Source organism: Triticum aestivum, chromosome 7B, assembly GCF_018294505.1.
Source record: "Triticum aestivum cultivar Chinese Spring chromosome 7B, IWGSC CS RefSeq v2.1, whole genome shotgun sequence".
Classification (NCBI taxonomy): domain Eukaryota; kingdom Viridiplantae; phylum Streptophyta; class Magnoliopsida; order Poales; family Poaceae; genus Triticum; species Triticum aestivum.
Genome location: NC_057813.1, coordinates 662,592,925 through 662,617,876, shown reverse-complemented (window position 1 = coordinate 662,617,876; position 24,952 = coordinate 662,592,925).

Below are 24,952 nucleotides of genomic sequence, written 5' to 3'. Positions count from 1 at the left end.
ACACTGTTTTCGGCCTTGGAGACCGCCTCCTTTAGGGTCGCCACCTCGACCGTGGCCCCTGCAACATTTAAGTTGGTCCTGTCATTATTTGCAACTAAGTATTTCTATATACATTTACATGCGGTATTACATACCCTCCTTGTCCTCGAGCTCGTTCTCGGACCGCTCGAGGCTTCCCTTGAATGCATTGACCTCCGCAGTCAGTGCGGCAGAGGTCAGCAGCGCAGCCTGCATTCCCATATCGACATATTTTTATTAGACTCCTGCGTATATCTTTTTAGATCCTCAGCTCGGCTTTTCTTTCCGAACGCCGAACCGAGCATCAGGGGCTACTGTCTATGCGGTAACATTTTTATATGTTTTGAACACATACCTCAAAGCCTGTTAACAGACATGTACATGCTTCTGTCAACCCGCTCTTGGCGGACTGAACCTTTTGAATCACCGCACTAATAACAGTGCGGTGTTCCTCGTCGATGGAGGCACCGTTAAGCACCTCCAGCAAATTGTCCGGCGCCTCCGGATGGACGGGGGTCGCCGGCGTCGTAGGCTTTCCCTTCTTATGAAGGTGCTGCCTGTCGGGCTCTGGAACCGTTGGTGGTTCCGGAGCAGTGTTCGGCTCGGGGCCGGACTTAGACCCCTCTGGGGCTTTACCCCCTTTGGGCCTGGAATCCGAGAGGTCGCCTTGAGGCGCCTCCAGGACCACCTCCTCCTGGTTCGGTCCCCTTCGGGACCCCACCTCAGCGTCATCCGCAGGGAGAGGGGAGGAGGCCCTCGGAAGTGAAGCGTTGTTCACATCCGACGAATTCAAGGAGACGCTCGACGAATCGCCGAGCTGAGCTCTGGGCGGACTGCATGATTAAAATTTGGCGTTAGACATTACCAAATAATAGAGGAGTGCCATGAGTCATTCGGGTAACCAGACACTTACGATTTTGCCAGGGGCTTGACCCTGGATGGCCATTCTTCCCCGCCGTCTTCGACATCGGAGGCGTAGTCCGGCAGAAGGGTCTTCCCCTTCTTGGACCCTCCAGCCTCCCCAGTTGGGGCGGCCTTCCTTTTCTTTTCTCCCCCCGTTGGAGGGGGAGAGGCTTCTTCTTCCTCCTCCTCCTCTTCTTCCGAGGCGGAGGGCGCGTCGGGGTTGTCAGGCGATGAATCCGATACCACCAAGCGTCGGGAACTCTTTCGAGTCCCCGTGGCCTTCTTCTTGGCCTTCTTCTCCGGCACCACGTGAGGTGCCGGAACCAGCAGCCCCGTCAATCGGGCGTCCGTTGGATCTTCTGGTAAGGGAGCCGGACAGCTAATCTGTCCAGACTTCTTCTGCCAGTCCCGTCAAAGGTAGGGGAGTTTAGATCCCGCATAGAGTCAAACTATGAAAGAAAAGAGTCCCGTAAAGGGTAGAATAACTTACCTCGTTGGCCCAATGCCGCGAGCTGAATCCGCGATCTTCGATAGCGGATGCGGGGGCCTCGGCGCCCTTAAACAACACCTTCTAGGCATCTTCGTACATAGTATCGAAGAGCCCGCTCAAGGCTGGGTGCTGTGGTGGATCAAACTCCCACAATTTGAAGGCCCGTTGTTGGCATGGGAGGATCCGGCGGATAAGCATGACCTGGACTACGTTGACAAGCTTGAGGTTCTTGCTGACCAGCTTTTTGACACAGGTTTGGAGTCCGGCCAGCTCTTCCGAATCTCCCCACGTTAAGCCCGTCTCTTTCCAGGAGGTGAGCCATGTGGGAAAGCCGGATCGGAATTTGGGGGCCGCTTCCCATTTGGGGTCGCGTGGCTCGGTGATGTAGAACCACCCCGATTGCCATCCTTTTATTGTCTCCACGGAGGAGCCCTCGAGCCATAGGACGTTGGCCATCCGGCCCACCATGGCACCTCCACACTCCACTTGGCGGCCGTTCACCACTTTCGACTTGACATTAAAAGTCTTCAGCCATAAGCCGAAGTGGGGCTGGATGCAGAGGAAGGCCTCACACACGACGATGAACGCCGAGATGTTGAGGATAAAATTCGGGGCCAGATCGTGGAAGTCCAGGCCGTAATAGAACATGAGCCCCCGGACGGACGGGTGAAGAGGAAAACCCAGTCCGCGGAGGAAATGAGGGAGAAAGACAACCCTCTCATGAGGCCTGGGGGTAGGGATGAGTTGCCCCGCATCTGGAAGCCGGTGCGCGGTGTCGTCAGACAAGTATCCGGCCGTCCTCAACTTTTTGATTTGCCCCTCCGTGACGGAGGAGGCCATCCATCTACCTCCCGCTCTGGACATGATTGGAGTAGGTTGAGGTGGGGAGTGCGGGCTTGGGCGTTGGAGCTCGAGTGCGCAGGGACGAATAAGCAAAGGAGGAAGAAGGCGTGAATGGAAAGGGCGGATTCTTATCCCTTATATGGGCGGCCAAAACTACGAGCCCCCGCCGGCCTAATAAAACTCGCTTATCTCCCAAGCGCCGCGGTTAATGGCGCGGTTAGGTTACCCACGCCCGTATTGATGAGATTCCCGGAATAAGGGGACACGATATCTGCTTCGACAAGACGTGCCAAGGAAACCGCCTCGCTAAACGCACTGAGGTGGAACGGTAAAATGAATAAAGGCTTGGCCGTGGCATGATGTCACGCCGTGGAACACATCAGCAAATTAGATTTGTGTAAATATTATTCTCTCTACGGTGGCATGTGGAAATTATTTTTGCAGAGCCGGACACTATCCTGGTGTTCAACATCTTCTACGAAGTATTCGGAGGAGGAACACGCCTTGCAATGCCAAAGACAACTTGCGTGCCGGACTCGTCGTCATTGAAGCCTAGTTCAGGGGCTACTAAGGGAGTCCTGGATTAGGGGGTGTCCGGATGGCCGGACTATGACCTTTGGCCGGACTCCCAGACTATGAAGATACAAGATTGAAGACTCCATCCCGTGTCCGGATAGGGACTTTCCTTGGCGTGGAAGGCAAGCTTGGCGATACGATATGAAGATCTCCTCCCATTGTAACCGACTCTGTGTAACCCTAGCCCTCTCCGGTGTCTATATAAACCGGAGAGTTTTAGTCCGTAGGACGAACAACAATCATACCATAGGCTAGCTTCTAGGGTTTAGCCTCTCTGATCTCGTGGTAGATCAACTCTTGTAATACCCATACCATCAATATTAATCAATCAGGAGTAGGGTTTTACCTCCACCGAGAGGGCCTGAACCTTGGTAAAAACATCGCGTCCCTTGTCTCCTGTTACCATCCGCCTAGACACACAGTTCGGGACCCCCTTCCCGAGATCCGCCGGTTTTGACACCGACAGCAACCCTCCACACTCACTCTTTCTCACATTCAAGTGCCATGCAATGATCTGGCTTCTTCTCTCCCTCCCACGAAAAGAGTTTCGTAGAGCCGTAAGGCTGTCTGGGTTCCGGCAGGAACTAGTTCTGGACGGCAAAGCCCTGCTGGATAGATGACACCGTATGTGTGCAACTCTATAGAGAGATTGTAGTTTCGGTCTTAGTTCGTGAGTGCCTCCCAAAGGGCTGTCCGTGTGACCGTCCGAGCTTTGAAGGTCCTCCCGAAGGGCTGTCCGAGTGACCGTTCGAGTTTCGAAGGTCCTCCTGAAGGGCTATCCGTGACACCGTCCGGGGAGCTGCTCGACCGCCTCCCGGAGGGCTGTTTGAGGAGCAGGTGATGGTATACATCCTCGCGGTTGGGAGGTTGTAAATCCTAGCTGCAGGGATCTGCACCACCGTTCGTCATCGACTCTACTTCCCGCTGCGCTACGAGTCGGAAACAAAAAAGAGCAAACCATGTATGCAGTCTCCATAGTGGTCCTGGGTTGGTGCGTAGGTCGGAAAATTTTTGTTTTCTGCTGCGTTCCCCTACACGTACCACATCATAATCATTCTAATAGCATGTTGGCACGCAAGGTAAATCATTATAACTCATAGCTAATCAAGCATGGCACAAGCAACTATTATCTCTAAATGTCATTACAAATATGTTTACTTCATAATAGGCTGAATCAGAAACCATGAACTCATCATATTTACAAAAACAAGAGAGGTCGAGTTCATACCAGTTTTTCTCATCTCAATAAGTCCATCATATATCGTCATTATTGCCTTTCACTTGCACGACCGAACGATGTGTATAATAATAATAGTGCACGTGCATTGGACTAAGCTGGAATCTGCAAGCATTCAACTCAAGAGAGAAGACATGGTAATATGGGCTCTAAGTTAAATAAACAATCATGCATATGAGAGCCACTAAACATTTTAAATATGGTCTTCTTGACCCCCAAAGGAAAGAAAAGAAAAGAAAACAATTTACACGGGAAAGCTCCCAACAAGTAAAAGAAGAACGAGAAATCTTTTTGGCTTTTCATTTTAATTTCTACTACAAGCATGGGAATTAAACTAACTAATTTTTTTTGGTTTTTCTCAAGGTTTATCAAACACACAAGAAGAAAGCTAGAAAAGAAATTTAAACTAGCATGGATAATACAATGAAAGAGTATAAGCACCGACGACTAGTGTGTGAACATGAATGTAAAGTCGGTGAGAAATACGTACTCCCCCAAGCTTAGGATTTTGGTCTAAGTTGGTCTAATACCAAGGGCCGCTTGGCTGATATCCGTAGTTGTAGATGGGGTCGTACTGAGATGCAACAGCAACCAACTCCTAAGCTGCGGCGTGTTGGCGAGTTGCCTCCACTCTCCCCTCGTGTTTAGCTGCTTCCTCCTCGGTAACAACATATCTTCCTTTTGCCTGATAATCAAAAAGGAGAGGAGCAGGAAGAGTAACATGGACGATGTTGCGTCTGTCATAGATTAGTCGATAATGGAGGAATTGTTCATGCCTCCTAAGAAAATGATGGTTGACCATAGCGTCATAATCTAAATAAATAGGAGGTATCATCATATCCCCTCTCATGGGGCTATACCAAGATAATTAGCCACACGGGTTGCATAAATTCCTCCAAATAAATCTCTAGTTCTACTATTATTCTGCAACCTACGTGCAACTATTGCTCCCAAGTTATAACCTTTATAACCCAATACGGCACTCTTGAGGACACATAGAACAGGGACACACATATGACATGCTTCATCTTTACCATTAATGCATCTACTAATGAAGAGAGCAAAATAATGTATATCAGGAAAATGAATGCTCCCTATTGTAGCTTGTGCTATGTCCCTGGATTCTCCCATAGTAATACTAGCAAGGAAATCTCTAAATTCAGATTTATGAGGATCATTAATATTACCCCACTGCGGAAGTTTGCAAGCAGTTGTAAAATCCTCTAAGTCCATGGTATAAGATGTATCATAAATATCAAATAGGACACTAGGAGAATTACGCGCACAGTTATATTTGAACCTCCGCACAAAGGAATCAGTCAATTGATAGTACTGAGGACACTTATCTTGTAAGAAGTTCTCCAGCTCAGCATTACGCACATACGCGTCAAATTCCTCCTTAAAGCCTGCTTCGACCATAAAATCATCGGATGGCCAGTCACAAGCTCGTACATCCGCGTCCCTCGATAATTCAACATCTTACTCCCGTATAGCAATCCTGGGCCCTTCACCGAGGAACCACCTTGGTACATTCTCCTAGACATAATTCTTTTTCTGATTTTTTTTTGAAATTTTAGTAACTTCAAAATAAAAGTGTATAAAACTAAACAAGATTGGTAGCAACTACTCCTACAAGTGCCTAGAGCCTATATCATGCATTAGAATTGCTTGGGACCTCATAAATTCAACATGCAAGATCAAGAACATGGTCACCTATGCAGCAAAAATTTTCAATGAATAAAGCACTAGAACAAAAACTAATTGGACTAATGGAGGAGTCACATACCAAGCAACAATCTCCCAAAGCAGTTTTGTGAATGGAGCTTTGAGCAAGGAGATCGAAAATCGCAGCAAAATGAGCTGGAACTCATGCTTGAGCTGGATGGGGATTTTTTTGGGAAGAAGATGGAGTGTGTGGGTGCTGGCGTAAGTGGAGGGGGGCCACCAGGGGCCCATGAGACGGGGGGGGGGGGCTAGGGTAGGTGGGCGCGCCCTACACTCTCGTGGCCTGGTGCTTGCCCCTCTAGCAGTGATTTCAGTGCCTAAAATCCTCAAATATTCTATAAAAAATCATACTAAATTTGCAGGGCATTTGGAGCACTTTTATTTTCGGGATATTTATTAATGCACGGATAATTCAGAAAACAGACGGATAATACTATTTTTTCTTTATTTATTCTAAATAACAAAAAGTAAAAAGAGGGTACAAAAGGTTGTGCCTTCTAGTTTCATCCATCTCATGATCATCAAAATGAATCCACTAACAAGGTTGATCAAGTCTCGTTAACAAACTCATTCCGAATAACACGGAACCGGAGAAATTTCGAATAACACTAAGTTACCTCAACGGGGATATGAAAATCCCCAACAATAAGAATATCATAATTTTTCTTGACAGTAGGGAGAGGAAATTCTAAACCTCCAATAATGATAGTTGGAACTTTTCCAATAGAATTGATGCTATGAACTTGAGATTGTTTCCTCGGAAAGAGTAGCGTATGCTCATTACCATTAACATGAAAAGTGACATTGCCTTTGTTGCAATAAACAACAACCCCTTCATTATTCAAAAAAGGTCTACCAAGGATAATCGACATACTATCGTCCTCGGGAATATCAAGAATAGCAAAGTCCGTTAAGATAGTGACATTTGCAACCATAACAGGCACATCCTCACAAATACTGACAGGTATAGCAGTTGATTTATCAGCCATTTGCATAGATATTTCAGTAGGTGTCAACTTATTCAATTCAAGTCTACGATATAAAGAGAGAGACATAACACTAACACCGGCTCCAAGATCATATAAAGCAGTTCTAACATATTTTCTTTTAATAGAGCATGGTATAGTTGGTACCCCCGGTTCTCCAAGTTTCTTTGGTATTCCACCCTTAAAAGTGTAGTTAGCAAGCATGGTGGAAATTTCAGCTTCTGGTATCTTTCTTTTGTTTGTAATGATATCCTTGATATATTTAGCATAAGGATTTACTTTGAGCATATCAGTTAAGCGCATATGTAAGAAAATAGGTCTAATCATTTCAGCAAAGCGCTCAAAATCCTCATCATCCTTTGTCTTCGATGGTTTAGGAGGAAAGGGCATGGGTTTCTGAACCCATGGTTCTCTTTCTTTACCATGCTTCCTAGCAACAAAATCTCTCTTATCATAACATTGATTCTTTGATTGTGGGTTATCAAGATCAACAACAGGTTCAATCTCTACTTCATTGTTTTTAGTAGGTTGACCATCAACATGAACATTATCATTAACACTGTCACTAGGTTCATGTTCATCACCTTATTGTGTTTCAGTATTAGAAATAGAAATATCAATGGGATTATCAGGTGTGTCTACAGTAGGTTCACTAGAAGCATGCAAAGTCCTGTTGTTTTTCTTTTTCTTCTTTTTAGAAGAACTAGGTGCCTCTAAATTGTTTCTCTGAGAATCTTGCTCGACTCTCTTAGGGTGGCCTTTAGGATACAAAGGTTCCTGAGTCATTCTACCAGTTCTACTAGCCACTCTAGCAACAAAGTCATTTTTATTATTCAATTCATCAAGCAAATCAGTTTGAGCTTTAAGTACTTGCTCAGCTTGAGTAGCAACCATAGAAGCATATTTGCTAACGAGTTTGAGTTCACCTTTAACTCTAGCCATATGATCGCTCACGCGTCCTATCTCGAAAGCATTATTCTTTAACTCTCTACCAACATAAGCATTAAAACTTTCTTGTCTAGACATAAAGTCATCAAATTTATCTAAGCATAGGATATGAAATTTAGTAGAGGGAACTTCAACTTTATCATATCTATAGAGAAAATTTACCTTTACTACCTGTGTCGGGTTATCAGGACAATGTGGTTCTTCGACAGGCGGTATATTAAGACCATGTATTTCTTCAATAGGTGGTAAATTCTTAACATCTTCAGCTTTTATACCTTTTTCTTTCATTGATTTCTTTGCCTCTTGCATATCTTCAGGACTGAGAAATAAAACACCTCTCTTCTTTGGAGTGGGTTTAGGAATAGGCTCAGGAGTTGGCTCAATTGGTTCAGGGATTGCCTCAGGAATTGGCTCAGGAAGAGTCCAATCATTTTCATTAGTCAACATATTATTCAATAGAAATTCAACTTCGTCGACTGTTCATTCCCTGAAAACACAACCAGCACAACTATCCAAGTAGTCCTTGGAAGCATCGGTTAGTCCATTGTAAAAGATATCAAGTATTTCATTTTTCTCAAGAGGATGATCAGGCAAAGCATTAAGTAATCGAAGAAGCCTCCCCCAAGCTCGTGGGAGACTTTCTTCTTTGATTTGCACAAAATTATATATTTCCCGCAAGGCAGCTTGTTTCTTATGAGCAGGGAAATATTTAGCAGAGAAGTAATAAATCAAATCTTGGGGACTACGCACACAACCAGGAGCAAGAGAATTATACCAAGTCTTAGCATCACCCTTTAATGAGAATGGAAATATCTTAAGGATATAATAATAGCGAGATTTTATCATCATGAGTAAACAGGGTGGCTATATCATTCAACTTGGTGAGATGTGCCACAAGAGTTTCATATTCAAGGCCATAAAAAGGATCAGATTCAACCAAAATAATAATTTAAGGATCAACAAAGAATTCATAATCCTTATCAGTAACACACATAGGTGAAGTAGCAAAAGTAGGGTGAGGTTTCATTCTAGCATTAAGAGACTGCTGCTTCCATTTAGCTAATAATTTCTTAAGATATCTATCATTGCAAGCAAAGATAGCTCTAGCAGCTACTTCATTCATAACATAACCCTCAGGAACAACAGGCAGTTCATAATCATTGGGAGAATTTTCATCATCACTATCATCAATAATAGCATCACAATAATTTCATCCCCCCTAACTCTAGCAAGTTGTTCATCAAGAAATTCACCTAATGGCAAAGCAGTATCACACACAGAAGTAGTTTCATCATAAGTATCATGCATAGCAGAAGTGGCATCATCAATAACATGCGACATATCAGAATTCATAGCAGTAGCAGCTTTAGGTGTCGCAAGCTTACTCAAAACAGAAGGAGAATCTAGTGCAGAGCTAGATGGCAGTTCCTTACCTCCCCTCGTAGTTGAGGGATAGATCATAATTTTCGCGTCTTTCAAGTTCTTCATAGTGATCAATAGATATAAATCCCAAGTGACTCAGAGAATAGAGCTATGCTCCCCGGCAACGACGCCAAAAATTAGTCTCGATAACCACAAGTGTAGGGGATCGCAACAGCTTTCGAGGCTAAAGTATTCAACCCAAATTTATTGATTCGACATAAGGGGAGCCAAAGAATATTCTTGAGTATTATAAGTTGAGTTGTCAATTCAACCACACCTAGATAACTTAGTATCTGCAGCAAAGTATTTAGTAGCAAAAGTGGTATGATAATAAAGGTAACGATAGCAACAGTAATATTTTTGGGTTTTGTAGTGATTGTAATAATAGCAACGGAAAAGTAAATAAGCGAAGCACAATATGTGAAAAGCTCGTAGGCAATGGATCAGTGATGGATAATTATGCCGGATGCGATTCCTCATGTAATAAGTATAACATAGGGTGACACAGAACTAGCTCGAGTTCATCAATGTACGAAATACATGCCTACATTACATTGATGAACTGGAGCTAGTTTTGTGTCACCCTATGTTATAGTTATTACATGAGGAATCGCATCCGGCATAATTATCCATCACTGATCCATTGCCTACGAGCTTTTCACATATTGTGCTTCGCTTATTTACTTTTCCGTTGCTGTTATTACAATCACTACAAAACCCAAAAATATTACTTTTGCTATCGTTACCTTTATTATCTTACCACTTTTGCTACTAAATACTTTGCTGCAGATACTAAGTTATCCAGGTGTGGTTGAATTGATAACTCAACTACTAATACTCAAGAATATTCTTTGGCTCCCCTTGTGTCGAATCAATAAATTTGGGTTGAATACTTTACCCTCGAAAGCTGTTGCGATCCCCTACACTTGTGGGTTATCAAGACTAATTTCTGGTGCCGTTGCCGGGGAGCATAGCTCTATTCTCTGAGTCACTTGGGATTTATATCTGTTGACCGCTATGAATAACTTGAAAGACGCGAAAACTACGATCTATCCCTCAACTACAAGGGGAGGTAAGGAACTGCCATCTAGCTCTGCACTAGATTCTCCTTCTGTTTTGAGTAAGCTTGCGACACCTAAACCTGCTACTGCTATGAATTCTGATATGTCACATGTTATTGATGATGCCACTTCTGATATGCGTGATACTTATGATGAAACTACTTCTGCGCGTGATACTACTTTGCCATTAGGTGAATTTCTTGATGAACAACTTGCTAGAGTTAGGGGGAATGAAATTATTGAAGATGCTATTATTGATGATAGTGATGATGAAAATTCCCCCAATGATTATGAATTGCCTGTTGTTCCTGAGGGTTATGTTATGAATGAAGAAGCTGCTAGAGCTATCTCTGCTTACAATGATAGATATGATCTTAAGAAATTATTAGCTAAATGGAAGCAGCAGTCTCTTAATGCTAGAATGAAACCTGACCCTGCTTTTGCTACTCCACCTATCTGTGTTACTGATAAGGATATGAATTCTCTGTTGATCCTGAAATTATTACTTTAGTTGAATCTGATCCTTTCTATGGCCTTGAATCTGAAACTGTTGTGGCACATCTTACCAAGTTGAATGATATAGCCACCCTGTTTACTCACGATGATAAGTCTCGCTATTATTATATCCTTAAGATATTTCCATTCTCATTAAAGGGTGATGCTAAGACTTGGTATAATTCTCTTGCTCCTGGTTGTTTGCGTAGTCCCCAGGATAAGATTTATTACTTCTCTGCTAAATATTTCCCTGCTCATAAGAAACAAACTGCCTTGCGAGAAATATACAATTTTGTGCAAATCAAAGAAGAGAGTCTCCCACAAGCTTGGGGGAGGCTCCTCCGGTTACTTAATGCTTTGTGTGATCATCCTCTTAAGAAAAATGAAATACTTGATATCTTTTATAATGGACTAACTGATGCTTCCAAGGATTACTTGGATAGTTGTGTTGGTTGTGTTTTCAGGGAAAGAACAGTCAACGAAGCTGAATTACTATTGAATAATATGTTGACTAATGAAAATAATTGGTCTCTTCCTGAGCCAATTCCTGAGGAAATTCCTGAACCAATTGAGCTAGCTTCTGAGCCTATTCCTAAACCCACTCCGAAGAAGAGAGGTGTTTTATTTCTCAGTCCTGAAGATATGCAAGAGGCAAAGAAATCAATGAAAGAAAAAGGTATTAAAGCTGAAGATGTTAAGAATTTATCTGCTATTGAAGAAATACATGGTCTTAATATACCGCCCGTTGAAGAACAACATTGTCTTGATAACCCGACACAGGTAGTAAAGGTAAATTCTCTCTATAGATATGATAAAGTTGAAATCCCCTCTACTAAATTTCATAGCCCATGCTTAGATCAATTTGATGACTTTATGGCTAGACAAGAAAGTTTTAATGCTTATGTTGGTAGAGAGTTAAAGAATAATGCTTTCGAGATAGGAGCGTGAGCAATAATATGGCTAGAGTTTAAGGTGAACTCAAACTCATTGGCAAATGTACTTCTATGGTTGCTACTCAAGATGAGCAAGTACTTAAAACTCAAAATGATTTGCTTGATGAATTAAATAATAAAAATGACTTTGCTGTTAGAGTGGCTACTAGAACTGGTAGAATGACTCAGGAACCTTTGCATCCTGAAGGCCACCCTAAGAGAATCGAGCAAGATTATCAGAGAAACAATTTAGACACACCTAGTTCTTCCAAAAAGAAGAAAAAGAAAAACAGTAGGACTTTGCATGCTTCTAGTGAACCTACTATAGACACACCTGGGAATCCCAATGATATTTCTATTTCTGATGCTGAAACACAATCAGGTGATGAACACGAACCTAGTGATAATGTTAATGATAATGTTCATGTTGATGCTCAACCTAGCAAAAATAATGATGTAGAGATTGAACCTGCTGTTGATCTTGATAACCCACAATCAAAGAATCAATGTTATGATAAGAGATATTTTGTTGCTAGGAAGCACGGAAGAGAAAGAGAACCATGGGTTCAGAAACCCATGCCCTTTCCTCCTAAACCATCCAAGACAAAGGATGATGAGGATTTTGAGCGCTTTGCTGAAAAGAATAGACCTATCTTCTTACGTAGGCGCTTAATTGATATGCTCAAAGTAAATCCTTATGCTAAGTATATGAAGGATATCATTACAAACAAAAGAAAGATACCTAAAGATGAAATTTCCACCATGCTTGCTAATTATACTTTTAAGGGTGGAATACCAAAGAAACTTGGAGATCCGGGTGTACCAACTATACTATGCTCCATTAAAAGAAATTATGTTAGAACTACTTTATGTGATCTTGGTGCCGGTGTTTGTGTTATGCCTCTCTCTTTATATCGTAGACTTGAATTGAATAAGTTGACACCTACTGAAATATCTTTGCAAATGGCTGACAAATCAACTGCTATACCTGTCGGTATTTGTGAGGATGTGCCTGTTGTGGTTGCAAATGTCACTATCTTAACGGACTTTGTTATTCTTGATATTCCCGAGGACGATAGTATGTCGATTATCCTTGGTAGACCTTTTTTGAATACTGCGGGGATGTTAATGATTGCAACAAAGGCAATATCACTTTTCATGTTAATGGTAATGAGCATACGGTACACTTTCCGAGGAAACAATCTCAAGTTCATAGCATCAATTCTATTGGAAAAGTTCCAACTATCATTATTGGAGGTTTTGAATTTCCTCTACCTACTGGCTACAAAAAGTATGATATTCTTATTGTTGGGGATTTTCACATCCCCTTTGAGGTAACTTAGTGTTATTCGAAATTTCTTCGGTTCCATGTTATTCGGAATGAGTTTGTTAACAAGACTTGATCAACCTTGTTAGTGGATTCATTTTGATGATCATGAGATGGATGAAACTAGAAGGCACAACCTTCTGTACCCTCTTTTTACTTTCTGTTATTTAGAATAAATAAAGCAAAAATAGTATTATCTGTCTGTTTTCTGAATTATCCGTGCATTAAAAAATATCCCGAAAATAAAAGTGCTCCAAATGCCCTACAAATTTAGTATGATTTTTATGGAATACTTGAGGATTTTAGGCACTGAAATCACTGCAGGAGGGGCAAGCACCAGGCCACGAGAGTGGAGGGCGCGCCCCCCTATCTTGTGGGCCCCTGCACTACAAAAAAAATGCACTTCAGTGATAATACGTGTTTGTCACAGTAGGTCGCGTTTTTTGTCATGCATGTACATCCATGACAAATTTATGACAGAGTCAAGATAGTCATACCTGTGCTGTCGTAGAAGTGTTCCATGACATTACCAAAATTATCATCACGGAAGTGTCCACTTCCATGATGATAAATCGTGCGTCACAGAAGTGCTTTCGTCAAGGGTGACCGACACGTGGCATCCACCGTAACGGAATGATGTTAAGCTATCGGGTCGGGTTTTGGATCTGATAACCCGTTAACAGCCCCGACCAATGGGGATTTTCCACGTGTAAAATCATCATTGGCTGGAGGAGACACGTGTCAGGTCTACGCTGGCACAGGTGTAACTCATCCAATGGGCAAGATGCGCCAATGATATGTTGACACGTGGACTGGCCCATCAAGTTTAAATGGGCCGACCTAACTAAAGGCCCACAAGATTTTGCTGACCATAATGGGCCGGCCCAGCTAAAGGCCCACGAGATTTTGTGGAGCATAATGGGCTGGCCCAGCTAAAGGCCCACAAGATTTTGCGGGCCATAATGGGCCGGCCCAGCTAAAGGCCCACAAGATTTTGCGGGCCATAATGGGTCGGCCCAGGTAAAGGCCCACAAGATTTTTGCGGATCATAATGGGATGGCCCGGCTAAAGGCCCACGAGATTTCGCCGACATTAATGGGCCGGCCCAGCTGTAGGCCAACAAGATTTTGAGGACCCTAGTAGGCCGACCCATTAACTGGCTGCCATGTTTTGGGCCAAATGCCGGCCCATATTTGATCAGGTTCATTAATGGCCTGCCACGTTCCGGGCCTAATAGTGGCCCATATGAGATCCGACCCGTTAAAAGCCTACCATGTTCTGGGCCAAGTTACGACCCAGAGCAGGTCCGGCCCTTTAAGAGGCTTTGGGCTCAATTATGGCCCATATCAGATTCGGCCTGTCAACTGGACACTATGCTTTTGGGCCCACTTGCTAAAGGCCCACTTAGTAATTCGGCCTGATATTAGTTTTGGCCTGTTAAGGGCCCATTTAACTATTCAGCCATATATTAATTTCAGCCTGTTAAAAGCCCGTCATATAGTTGGGCCTAACTATGGCCCGGTTTGCATCGGGCCTGCTCGCAGCCGATATTTGATTGGGCCAAACAAGGACCGAGAAAATTTTGGCTTGTTAAAAGCCCGGGATTTTATTCGCACAATCATGAGTCGGGGTTCATTTCGAGCTGCTACCGGCCTGTTAGTTGTTCGACACGTTTCAGGCCCAACCTACATCGTGATTGCATGACGGCCCGATTATGTACCGTAATTTTATGGTTTGGCCGGTTTACTGCGAAGACAGGATATATATACAGTAAAATAACTGCAGCATTGTGAATAAGAAAAAACCTAGACTATACAATAAAGAAATTACAGCATATTACATCCACTGGGCATCAAGGTTCGCCACTATGATAATAAAGCACAAGCAGACAACAGATTACATACACTGGGCATCAAAGATCTCCACCAGTGCAAATAAATACGCCGACAAAATAATATACAAAACCGACTGCACTTCAATAGAGTTCAAGAAAGGTTAGCCCTGCTGGGGAGCTGCAGCGCAAGCAGCTGAGCAAGATGATGAGACTGCGCTTGTTTAACACTTATATCTTCCTCATTCCGAAAGATAAACAAGCAGACAGATGACAGGTTTTGCACATAAAAGTATCAGTGCTGACAATTCATCACATTTCTTACTAACGAATAAAGTGACACAGTTTAAAATTGCATTAACACAATATGGTATTGTTCAGGTCAAGACATGGCAGGAAATGACATTGTGAAGGAGTTGGCAGCTTCACGACACCACTGGATTACAGATCAGGAACTCATAAGTATGAATGGTTAGTGTGCTGTCAATTTATCCCATTCCAGATTGGCAAATAAAGAGATGGTTTAAATAATACTCCCTTCGTTCGGAATTACTTGTCATCAAAATGGATGTGTCTAGAACTAAAATACATCTAGATACATCCATTTCAATGACAAGTATTTTCGGACGGAGGGAGTAGTAGAATGATATGACATTATTCATAGTTAAGACATTGCAGAATATGACATTGTGCTGCAGTGGGTAGGTTCACCACACCATTGGATTACGGATGAAGAACAGAAGCATACATGCAGTGCAAAAGAAGACCACACAACTGAAAACTTAAATTGAGAAAGGACAAACTTTTTTTATGAACTACATAATAAACTTTAAACATGCAATTTGATGCAAACACCAAAAATAAACAGTTGTTGCAGTCATGCCTAACCAAATATGTACAACAAAGTTTGAAGGCTTGAGATGGACAAACTTACATTATTGGTGAAGACAGGCTCTATAAAGGCCTTGTCCATGCTTATGGGGGGGGGGGGCAATTCAAGAAGTTTACCACATAATCTTCTTCATAAGCATTGCCTTTATTGTACATTTTGTTAAGAGTAAATATAGATGTGATAATATACGAATGGAGAATATTTAAGATAAGATGAAGAGTGATGCTACATAACCAAGTGGCTATAAATGTAAGTGCAGCGATACAGGCAAAAGGTACAGCCAAGAGCAATCACAGCTAAACTTCTTCAGTACCAACCTTATGGTAAGAGTAAATATAGATCTGATGTGTAGAAAATGGAGGGCAAAGGAAAATAAGCTGCAGAGTGATGGTACATGAACAACTACCTGTCATTATAGGTACACTGATAAAGGACAACATGTACTTACAAGAACAATGTAGAGCTAAAAAAACATTGGCATTGGATATATTCTACACTAATGTAACCATTCATACAGATCAGATAATTTGGGGCAAACAATTGATAAGCAAGCTATCATGCATACTGCTGTCACATAATGAACCAGGTATGTATGCAAGTACAGTGATACAGGATAACAGGTACTAACAAGAGCAAAGCAGTGGGCAGCATATTTGCGATATCCCGTCGTTCTTTTCAAACCGGAATTCTTCTTCGAGCAGATTTCCCGCAAAAAAGATCTGTAAGGCACATGCGGAAAAGTAGAAGTTCAAATTGTCATGTGATTTCATAGACAATACTCATGCTGGGAATGAGACCAGTGCATAACAAGGTTTTTCCATTCAATGTCTTCTAAATTTAGCACAAAAGACTTCACCGGAAATTCGTTTATAGACTTGCCATCAAAGTGTGGTTTCCTCAGGTAACACTGATACTGCTGCAGTGCTTCCTTGAAAAGCACAAGCAAGCTTTGCTCATCATGACTATCCAGATTGACCCTCGCCTAGTTACCATAATGTAATGTAAATCATTGATGTGTTCAATCAGTAGAAAACAGGAAAATAATAACCATGAATAATAGCACTTACACGTAAGTTGGACAGGAAGATGTGAAAATGGTGTTTGTCTTCACAATAATCTTCCCATGATGGGAATATATGCACGTAGTCCCTAACAACATTGAAAGCATTGTCTTTTAAACTAGGAATAAATGGAATGGGGTTCCAATCTGTAGGGATTGGCCGTCTCTACAGTTGGGATAGGTCTTCGGCCGATGGACTTGCTGTACTTTTTGCTGGAGTGGGATTTTTCTGTGGTACAGCTGGTGCTATGGCAAATGAAATCAGCATACCTTTTGCTGGAGTGCAGGTCCTGTGTGGTGGGGCTAGTGGTGTGGCCAGTGAAGTATGGGTACAGTCTGCTGGAGTGGGTCCTACATTTTGTGTCACTGGTTGTACAACCAATATAAGTGGCGTGCTGTCTGATTTCTCCGGCACCACCACATTTTTCAAAGACTTTGCTAGTGCTCCTTTAGGTTCGGCAATCACCCTCTTCCTTTTTGATGTCTGATGCACAAGAAGAACATTTGAGTGAAAAAACATGGTATGATGACAAATGGAATATGTATTGATAATGGATTGGCATGGCATCTCGACATATATGATGAGTAAACTAAGCAGATGGCGGTGCAACAAAGTAGAAGAAATGCAAGACAACATATGCAAGATACCCGCAATCAATAAAACATTGCCAAATTAGAACAGGCACCTTGATGGGTGAACAGGACAGGCCATCTACCTTTGACTCCTCGAGGTTAGAATAGTCATTAGGATCATATTCTGAACAAGAGTCAACAGGTGGGGAGCGTATGAGTTTCATTGCATCCAGAATGGCACTCAATGCCTTGGTGCCAATTTTGTAAGTGATTGCAGTGTTTAGCTTCAAGAGTGGACTACTGCTAGTGCGACACAAAGCAGCTACACAGATCATAGTGTAGATATAACGGGAAAACCTTAAGCATCAGAGTAAAATCAGCAAAGTGGAACTTGCTGGAATATATGTGCTAGTATTGCCGGTACGGCTAGAAAGGCTTCGGATACCAGCTCTCTTCAAGTGAAGGTGCGGTACTGTTAATATTAGTGTAACTCTCAAAGGCGACACAGCTCCCCGCATTTCCTTGCTATTCTTATAGGATTCAAGTGGGCAGGCCACTACAAATCCTATTTCTATGTTTACAAGATCCTACGAATCAAAGAGGCTCAAAGTGTCCATCACAGCCGACCCTATAGACCTCTACACTACAAATGTCCCTGCTCATAATCAGTACAAGGAACATACTGTACTACTATCATACTCCCTCCGTTCCAAAATGTTGGTTGCGCAGTGCCCACACATGATGAACCAGAGCACATTAAGAATGCAACTCCGAGCTGTCTCTCGGCCATTTCAAGCGGTTGGATGAAGATCCTACGTCTCCTAACCCTTCTTCTTCCTCGTCTCTGATTCTTCCCATACAGAACACCGCACGGGCCGCCAGCCGGACCACCGCCCCCACCACCTATGTTCCTCCGCCACCCCCACCCCCACCCGCGCCCCAACCCCCACCAGTGCCGATTTTTCTTCATTCGGCGAGGCCCCACAACCACCCGAGCCCCTTCGATTGCACCGGCAAACTCCGGCGAGCTCTGAAAAAATGACTGACCCAATTTTGAAATTTAGTCTACTGTGACTTAACTAGTGTGGAATATAAAATGGGAAAACCATAGGCATTGGGAGTATAGTGTTGAGCGTGCCATGGCGGATATGAAGGTGCAAACTGGACAAAGGCAACTTCGCAACCAAGATAAGAAATCAGAGTAAAGCAGTGGCGATCTATTTTCTTGCTGCGATAAATAAGTTGAGAAGATACGAAAGAGTACCGCCTCTGGTGCGGCGCCGTGTATGCATCTGCTGAGAATTTGACGGTGTTGCGGTAGCGATGGCTGTTGGCAGCGTGGAAGTAGATCTAGGAGGGTAGACAAAGGCGGCGGGGTGCAGTGGACGAGACGGTCGTAGGAGCGGCACCGGCAAGGTGGACGCCGGCGGGGATGAAGCGAGAGGACGGGATGCAAGGATCCCGGTCTGAAGGCATGGATGAGAGAGGTCGATCTCTTGTAATGGACGGCGGCGTCAGGGTATCATCTCCGGCATGGTGGAGGAGGACGGCGGTGGATGGGGTGGCGGCGGACGGAGGAGGGTGGGGTGGAGAGGGTGTTTTGGCGCCCATGGAGTATGAATGGGGAAAAGGGAGGTAGAGAGGAAGGGGGGACCATGTATTCAGGGCGCGCTTGTCTCAAATGCGAGGAAATTTACAAACTTAGCTCCCATTTCAAATTTCTACTACATCACAGCAACATTAGTCGGTTGGGGGTAGGACGGTAATCTCGCATACACCGAATATTTGCCGACGAGAGTTTGTTTTTGGCGCCCACCATGTATGAATATGAATCGGGGAGGGAGTCAATTTCGGCCGAGGACACACTTTGTTTTGGCGCCCACCATGTATGAATCCGGGTGAGAGGTGGTTACGTCACGTTTGGGTGAAATTACAAACCTACCCCTATCGAAACCTATAGAAATCCAGCAGATAGGATTTGCGTGGCAGGGATAGGCAGTAGTGATTTCCATCTCGCAGATTTTGGTTTCAGGCGGTTACTGCGACTTTCCCCGCTTCGTTCAAATTTTGCAGAGTGCACGTTTACCGTGCCAACTCAATTCGAATCCCGTTTGTATTCTATTTTTTCGGGCGGGATGCATTTTCAATTGGAATTACATTCTATATACATCATTTTTTATATATATACTTTCGAAAGCACAACAAAGAATTCTGCTCCTTTATATGTGTAATATGATTTACAAATACAATGATTTCAAAATCTTAAGGTTGAATTCAAAAAAATTTAACCAAATTATGTTCTACTAAAATGTATGGATCAGTAATATCTACATATTAAATAACATAGATGTGCGTGAATTCATATGAGTATGCATGTTTGATAGATCAATTTTTGTTCGAGTATGGATTACATGTATCATCATCTCGAATTCAAATATTTGAATCCCTTTTTTGTTCACTCCTTTCACACCCATCTCTCTCGCATGCATGCTCCTTTAGGTAGCTATCACTCTCTTTTCTCCAGCTCACCCGCACGCTCACTTCATGTTTCTCCTATCCTCGCAAACATGGTCTCTCGACGTCTCCCTTGATAAGTGTCACACTCTCCCTATCATTATACATTACACGGTTTTCATTATCTCTCACGTCTCTACTGTTCTCTGGTATTACTCGGTACCTAAGCTTTCTTTTTCACCGCCACACACATAGTCTCCACTCGTCTTTCACTTTGTCTTTCTCTCTATTGGATTCTCTCACACACCCTATATGTCTCTACATATGACTCATACCACTAAAATTACTCTCTCTCTCTCTCTCCTGTAGACACAACATTTGTTGCGGTCTCCTTTTCGTCTCCATCCCAGACTGACATTATTCATTTGTTTAGCGATCAGACAACCCCGACTACCGTCTCCTCTCTCTCTCTCTCTCACACACACACACACACACACACACACAACTCCTGCTTCCACTCCCCTTCCCGACTACCGTCTCTCACACACAAAACTCTCGCTTTTGCACCCCGACTCGTATTTCTCTCACAAACATTTATCGACTAGCTAGCCTCTAGATAGGTTTATACACCCGCACACTCATGCTTACACCATCACATACATGTCTCTCTCCCGCTCCTTATATCTATGTAGCTTTTTCTTCCCTTCTTGAGACACGCCCTCTAGATCGTGCACACACACATTGGCACATTGATCGTGTGGCAACGCATTGGCACATTGCTAGTAGTTATTATAATTTTTTGGAGCGGTGGAGTACATATACTAAGAGAAGAGGCGCACGCACGCAGTCGGCCTCTCGCTATCTTGCACACATGAGTGTTATGTAAAGGCGACGTTAACAAATAAACCCTAAAACCCTAGGTGCACGATTGCTGCATTCGCGGGTACCGGGTACGTGGTGGAGCACCTTTGTAGGAATAGTTGGCTCGTGTCATAATTTGATCCATAGGAGTTGATGGTCGGGACCACAGGTGAACGACTTGGAGCGCGGTGGCTCGCCAGTTGCCACAGATCGAGTTGCCACGTTTAAAATATCGTTTTTAGCGGGGTTAAGAGTTCCGATTTTCAATGGCACGTTATAAGTAGTAAGTAGTTTTTAGAATGATTGGTATGGAGCAAAAATGGAATTCATAGTACTACGTACCTCCTTGGTGTATGGTTGTATGGGTTTATGTTGCGAGATGTTGAACCTGGTAGTTCTAGGGCAAATACTATGGTTTATATTTAGATGCTAGTTTTCAGTAATCGGAAGGGGAAACCCTTCTTTGATTAAAAAAACTACGACCTCCATTCTAGTTTACTAGTCCCCATCGTACTTTGGGTCAAAGTTTGTCCATGAATTTTACTTGTAAAATGTGAATGGAAAACGAGATTTTGTTATACCCAAACAGAAAAGTACTGGAGGGAGTGATTGGTCTGACACGGACGCGACCTCTCATAGCGCAGGCATTGAACCGGCGCGTCGGTCAAGAGGGCCGCACTCGCTACAAGCCCGGCTGAGCACGCCTCCCCGCCGCATGCAACCAGCTTAAGACTGTCCCGCCTGCCTTCATTGAATCCACGCGTGTGCCGGCAACACGTCCTTCCACGAGCCGGCGGGCATTTTAGAACACAAAAAATGTCTAAACTATAATTAATTTACGCATGGTCTTGACTTGTTGTGCTTGCACTAGTAGCAGGAACTAGTAGAGGTTTTTCTTTTTTTATAAGTCTCACATTTTTTTTGGCTTTGAAGTGAATCATGGTTGTGGACATTATATATGAATGTGCATATATCTATGAACATGAGTTTGATGTGGAAATTGAACTTGGAATGTCGGGCTTGCGCATGAACTATACCATGTCCAATGCTTCGTTTGTTATTGTTTGGAAAGTAATTGCTGTTATTACATGACCCAAAAAAAACATTTTGTGCCACATCAGTAATGCACAGACATCACAACAGGCATGCTGACTGGATAAACATTTGAACCTAGCTATTATGAAGGAAATTTTGTATTGACAACAGTTTTAGATAGCAGGAGACGCCTAGCCCGCTCTGCCTCTGCTAGCTTATTTCTGGCTTCTTCCATCCCTTCTTTGGCTTGGGTGAAGAGAGCATCTCATTGCTCTTTTCGCTTCTTCAGGAACTCAACTACATACTCAAGGGCTGCTGCACGCTTTCTTTCAGCCTTTACTAATGCCACGAGGACACGAACAGCTGACGACTCCACCTGGCTTGTGTGTAATCCAGCATCATCTGGGAATTTGCACCTTGTGTCTAATCCAACATCATTAGGGAACTGGCACCTTGTGTGTAATCCAGCCTCATTTTGGAAACATGATCTCGAGGTTAACCATACTTCCCTCCTCGCAGGAACTGCATCCTGACATGAAGTTACTTCTTTTTTTAGATCAATACTCAGAGAAACCTAGATCCATTTAGTAGAAGCCAGATAAACAGAACTCAGAGAAGTGAATTCAAAAGGAAAAGAAATATAAAAACAGACTACAAGGTGAGAACACCCACTTACTACATCAAGCTAAAAACGAAAGCATTAGGACGATTAAGACTCTTCTTATTACACATCGAAGAACACCACGCTTAAGAGAAATAGAAACTACAACATATACACATCGAAGAACACGAGGCTAAGCGAAAGTAATTGAAAGGTTGTTACTTACCAAAGCTCGTTTCACAGGTTCGGTGCAGCTCCTCTTTAACTTGCCACGCTCCTTGAAGATGTCCCGAATATCCCGTGTTTGGTCTTCATTGCTCCTCTGCATGTTCACACTCGTGGTTTTAAAATCTCAACATGGCAAGAAAAATACTACTAGTAATACTCGCGCATCTTGTGGGCAACATTAAAGAACTCGTCTGCCATGTTAGAGCATCTCCAACAGAATCGCAACGCGCTGTGCTTTAAAAAAGCATTTACAGTGCTGAGATCAAGAAGTAGATACTAGAGAGTAGAGGATAATTCTCAGCATAGATAGATAAAAAAAGATAATTCGACTACTCCTCGTCGTCTGACTCCTCCTCGGTGATGTCCTCCTCCAACGTCTGGCGTGAAGATACCGATCGTCGTCGGATTCCCAGGGAGACGCTGCTCCTAGCCTCATGTTGAATTGAGCGTCCACTTTTCTCCTACGCTTGTCCTCGCGATAGGCGGCTTGATCCGCCCTACTCTTGTCCCTCTCCGCCCTCCTTTGCGCGTAGAACTCGCACTCGTTGATGATGTCCTGCGGGAAGTGTTGGCGCCACAACACCATGGCTTCCTCGTCCATCTCGGCGATGCCGAGACAATGCTTCCACCTCCGGTTGTCGCGACGATCCTCGTCGGTGCTAAGCCGCGGCAGAGGCGCGAGCTCCTGCGCCCGCTCCTGCGTCGGCATGTTGGGGAAGTTCAATGTTCTATGAGGCCACCGGAGGCGCCACGCTGTCGCGTCGTACGCGCGGGCGTCCTCGTTGGCGGTGTCGAAATTGCCAAGGCCGAGGCGCATCCCGCAGAACCGGATCTCGACGGAGAAGCCGCTGGAGGGGCGCGTGCGGACGCCGCGTTATACCCAAGTTTCCCAGCGACGGGGCGGCGGCGAGGCGAAAAAGAGCGGGGAGAGAGCGGTGGTGAGGCACAGAGCGGTGGCAAGGCATAGAGCGTTGGGAGGGCGTTGGATTTTATAAAGCGCACCGGACACCGCGCGTCAAAACTAGTGCATGCCCGGCCGCTCTTTCCCGCGCGCGCGCGATCCTTTCCTGACGTCTCTGCTATCTCTACTCTCTTCTCTATGATTATGTTTATTTTATATTTAATATTTAATATTTATCTCTACTTCCTTTACTGTCTACATTTTTTGCTTTATACTTTTTTTCTTGCAATATAGGCTGTCCGATTTATATCTGACAAATCAGAAGGTAACAAATGGGAATTTTGCAAAAAGATACCCATACCCCTCTCTAGATTTGCAAATAAGGCCTTCCCTCGTTCATCCTTTTCTCCATCAAGATAAACTACTCATACAAATGCATCTTGATGCGTGCAATGCATGGGCATCTTGCTAGTTCTAAAAACCTTTCCATCATTTGCCACACTACTGGTTGCAGATGAAAAACCTACCCAAGCACAGCGTGATACAGGAGCGACGCACAATTACAAGCTGATATTCTGTTGGACAATGGAGGCTATAACCAATTACTTTTACAGGAACAATAGCACCCAGGAAATTTGAAGGGTAGTTATGAACAAAATTGGAACTGCACATGTACTACTAAGTGATTCAATACACACATTACCAATCGAGGAGGAGAACGGCGGTCGCGGCTGCCTCTGTGAGTCATGCTCGGCAATGGGAATCAGTTCATTGTCCACGACGGTGGTACTTCTGCGCTTGGCGTCGGCTTCCGGGAAGCAGATCTGAGACCGTGGAAGATGATGCCAGGGAAGAGGCTCCGTGTACGACGACGACGGTGGATCGGCTCCAGTGCGGCGTACGAGGTCATCGATGAGGCAGATGTGTTGCGGTGGACGAGTGCGCCGATGTAGAGGGGAGGAGCACGAAGGCTGCGGTGCCGTGGAGAAGTCTATTTTGCGGTGGGATAGAAAATGGGGAGTATTCAGGCGTACTACTCTGGGTGCCGGGGTGGGGTTGGCTGGGTAGGGTGAACCTGAAGTTACGAAAACACCCCCTACGAAGCGTCATCCGTAGGCCTGTTCCGAAGGCTATTATGGTAACTTCCCACTGCTCGAATCAGGGTTGCGGGAGATTTTCCCGCCGACCTCAAAATTTTGTGACACTGGACTCCCCGTGTGGCGTGTTGAGTGATTCGGCTAAGCAACCAGCGAGTAGTAGTAGTAAACTCTGCATATTAGGTTTGACCAAAGTCAAACTTCCTAAAGTTTGACCAAGTTTATATAAATATATAAACAATTACCATAACAAATATGTATGATGTGAAAGTACATTCAATAATGAATCTAATGGTATTTATTTGTTATTGTATATGTTAATATTTTTTATAAGCTTTCTGAGAGTTTACAAAACTTGACTTTGACCAATGCTAATACGCGGACTTAAATAAAAACGGAGGGAGTACACATTTGTTTTCTTAGTTTGTAGTGAACTAATCATTTGTTGAAATTGTG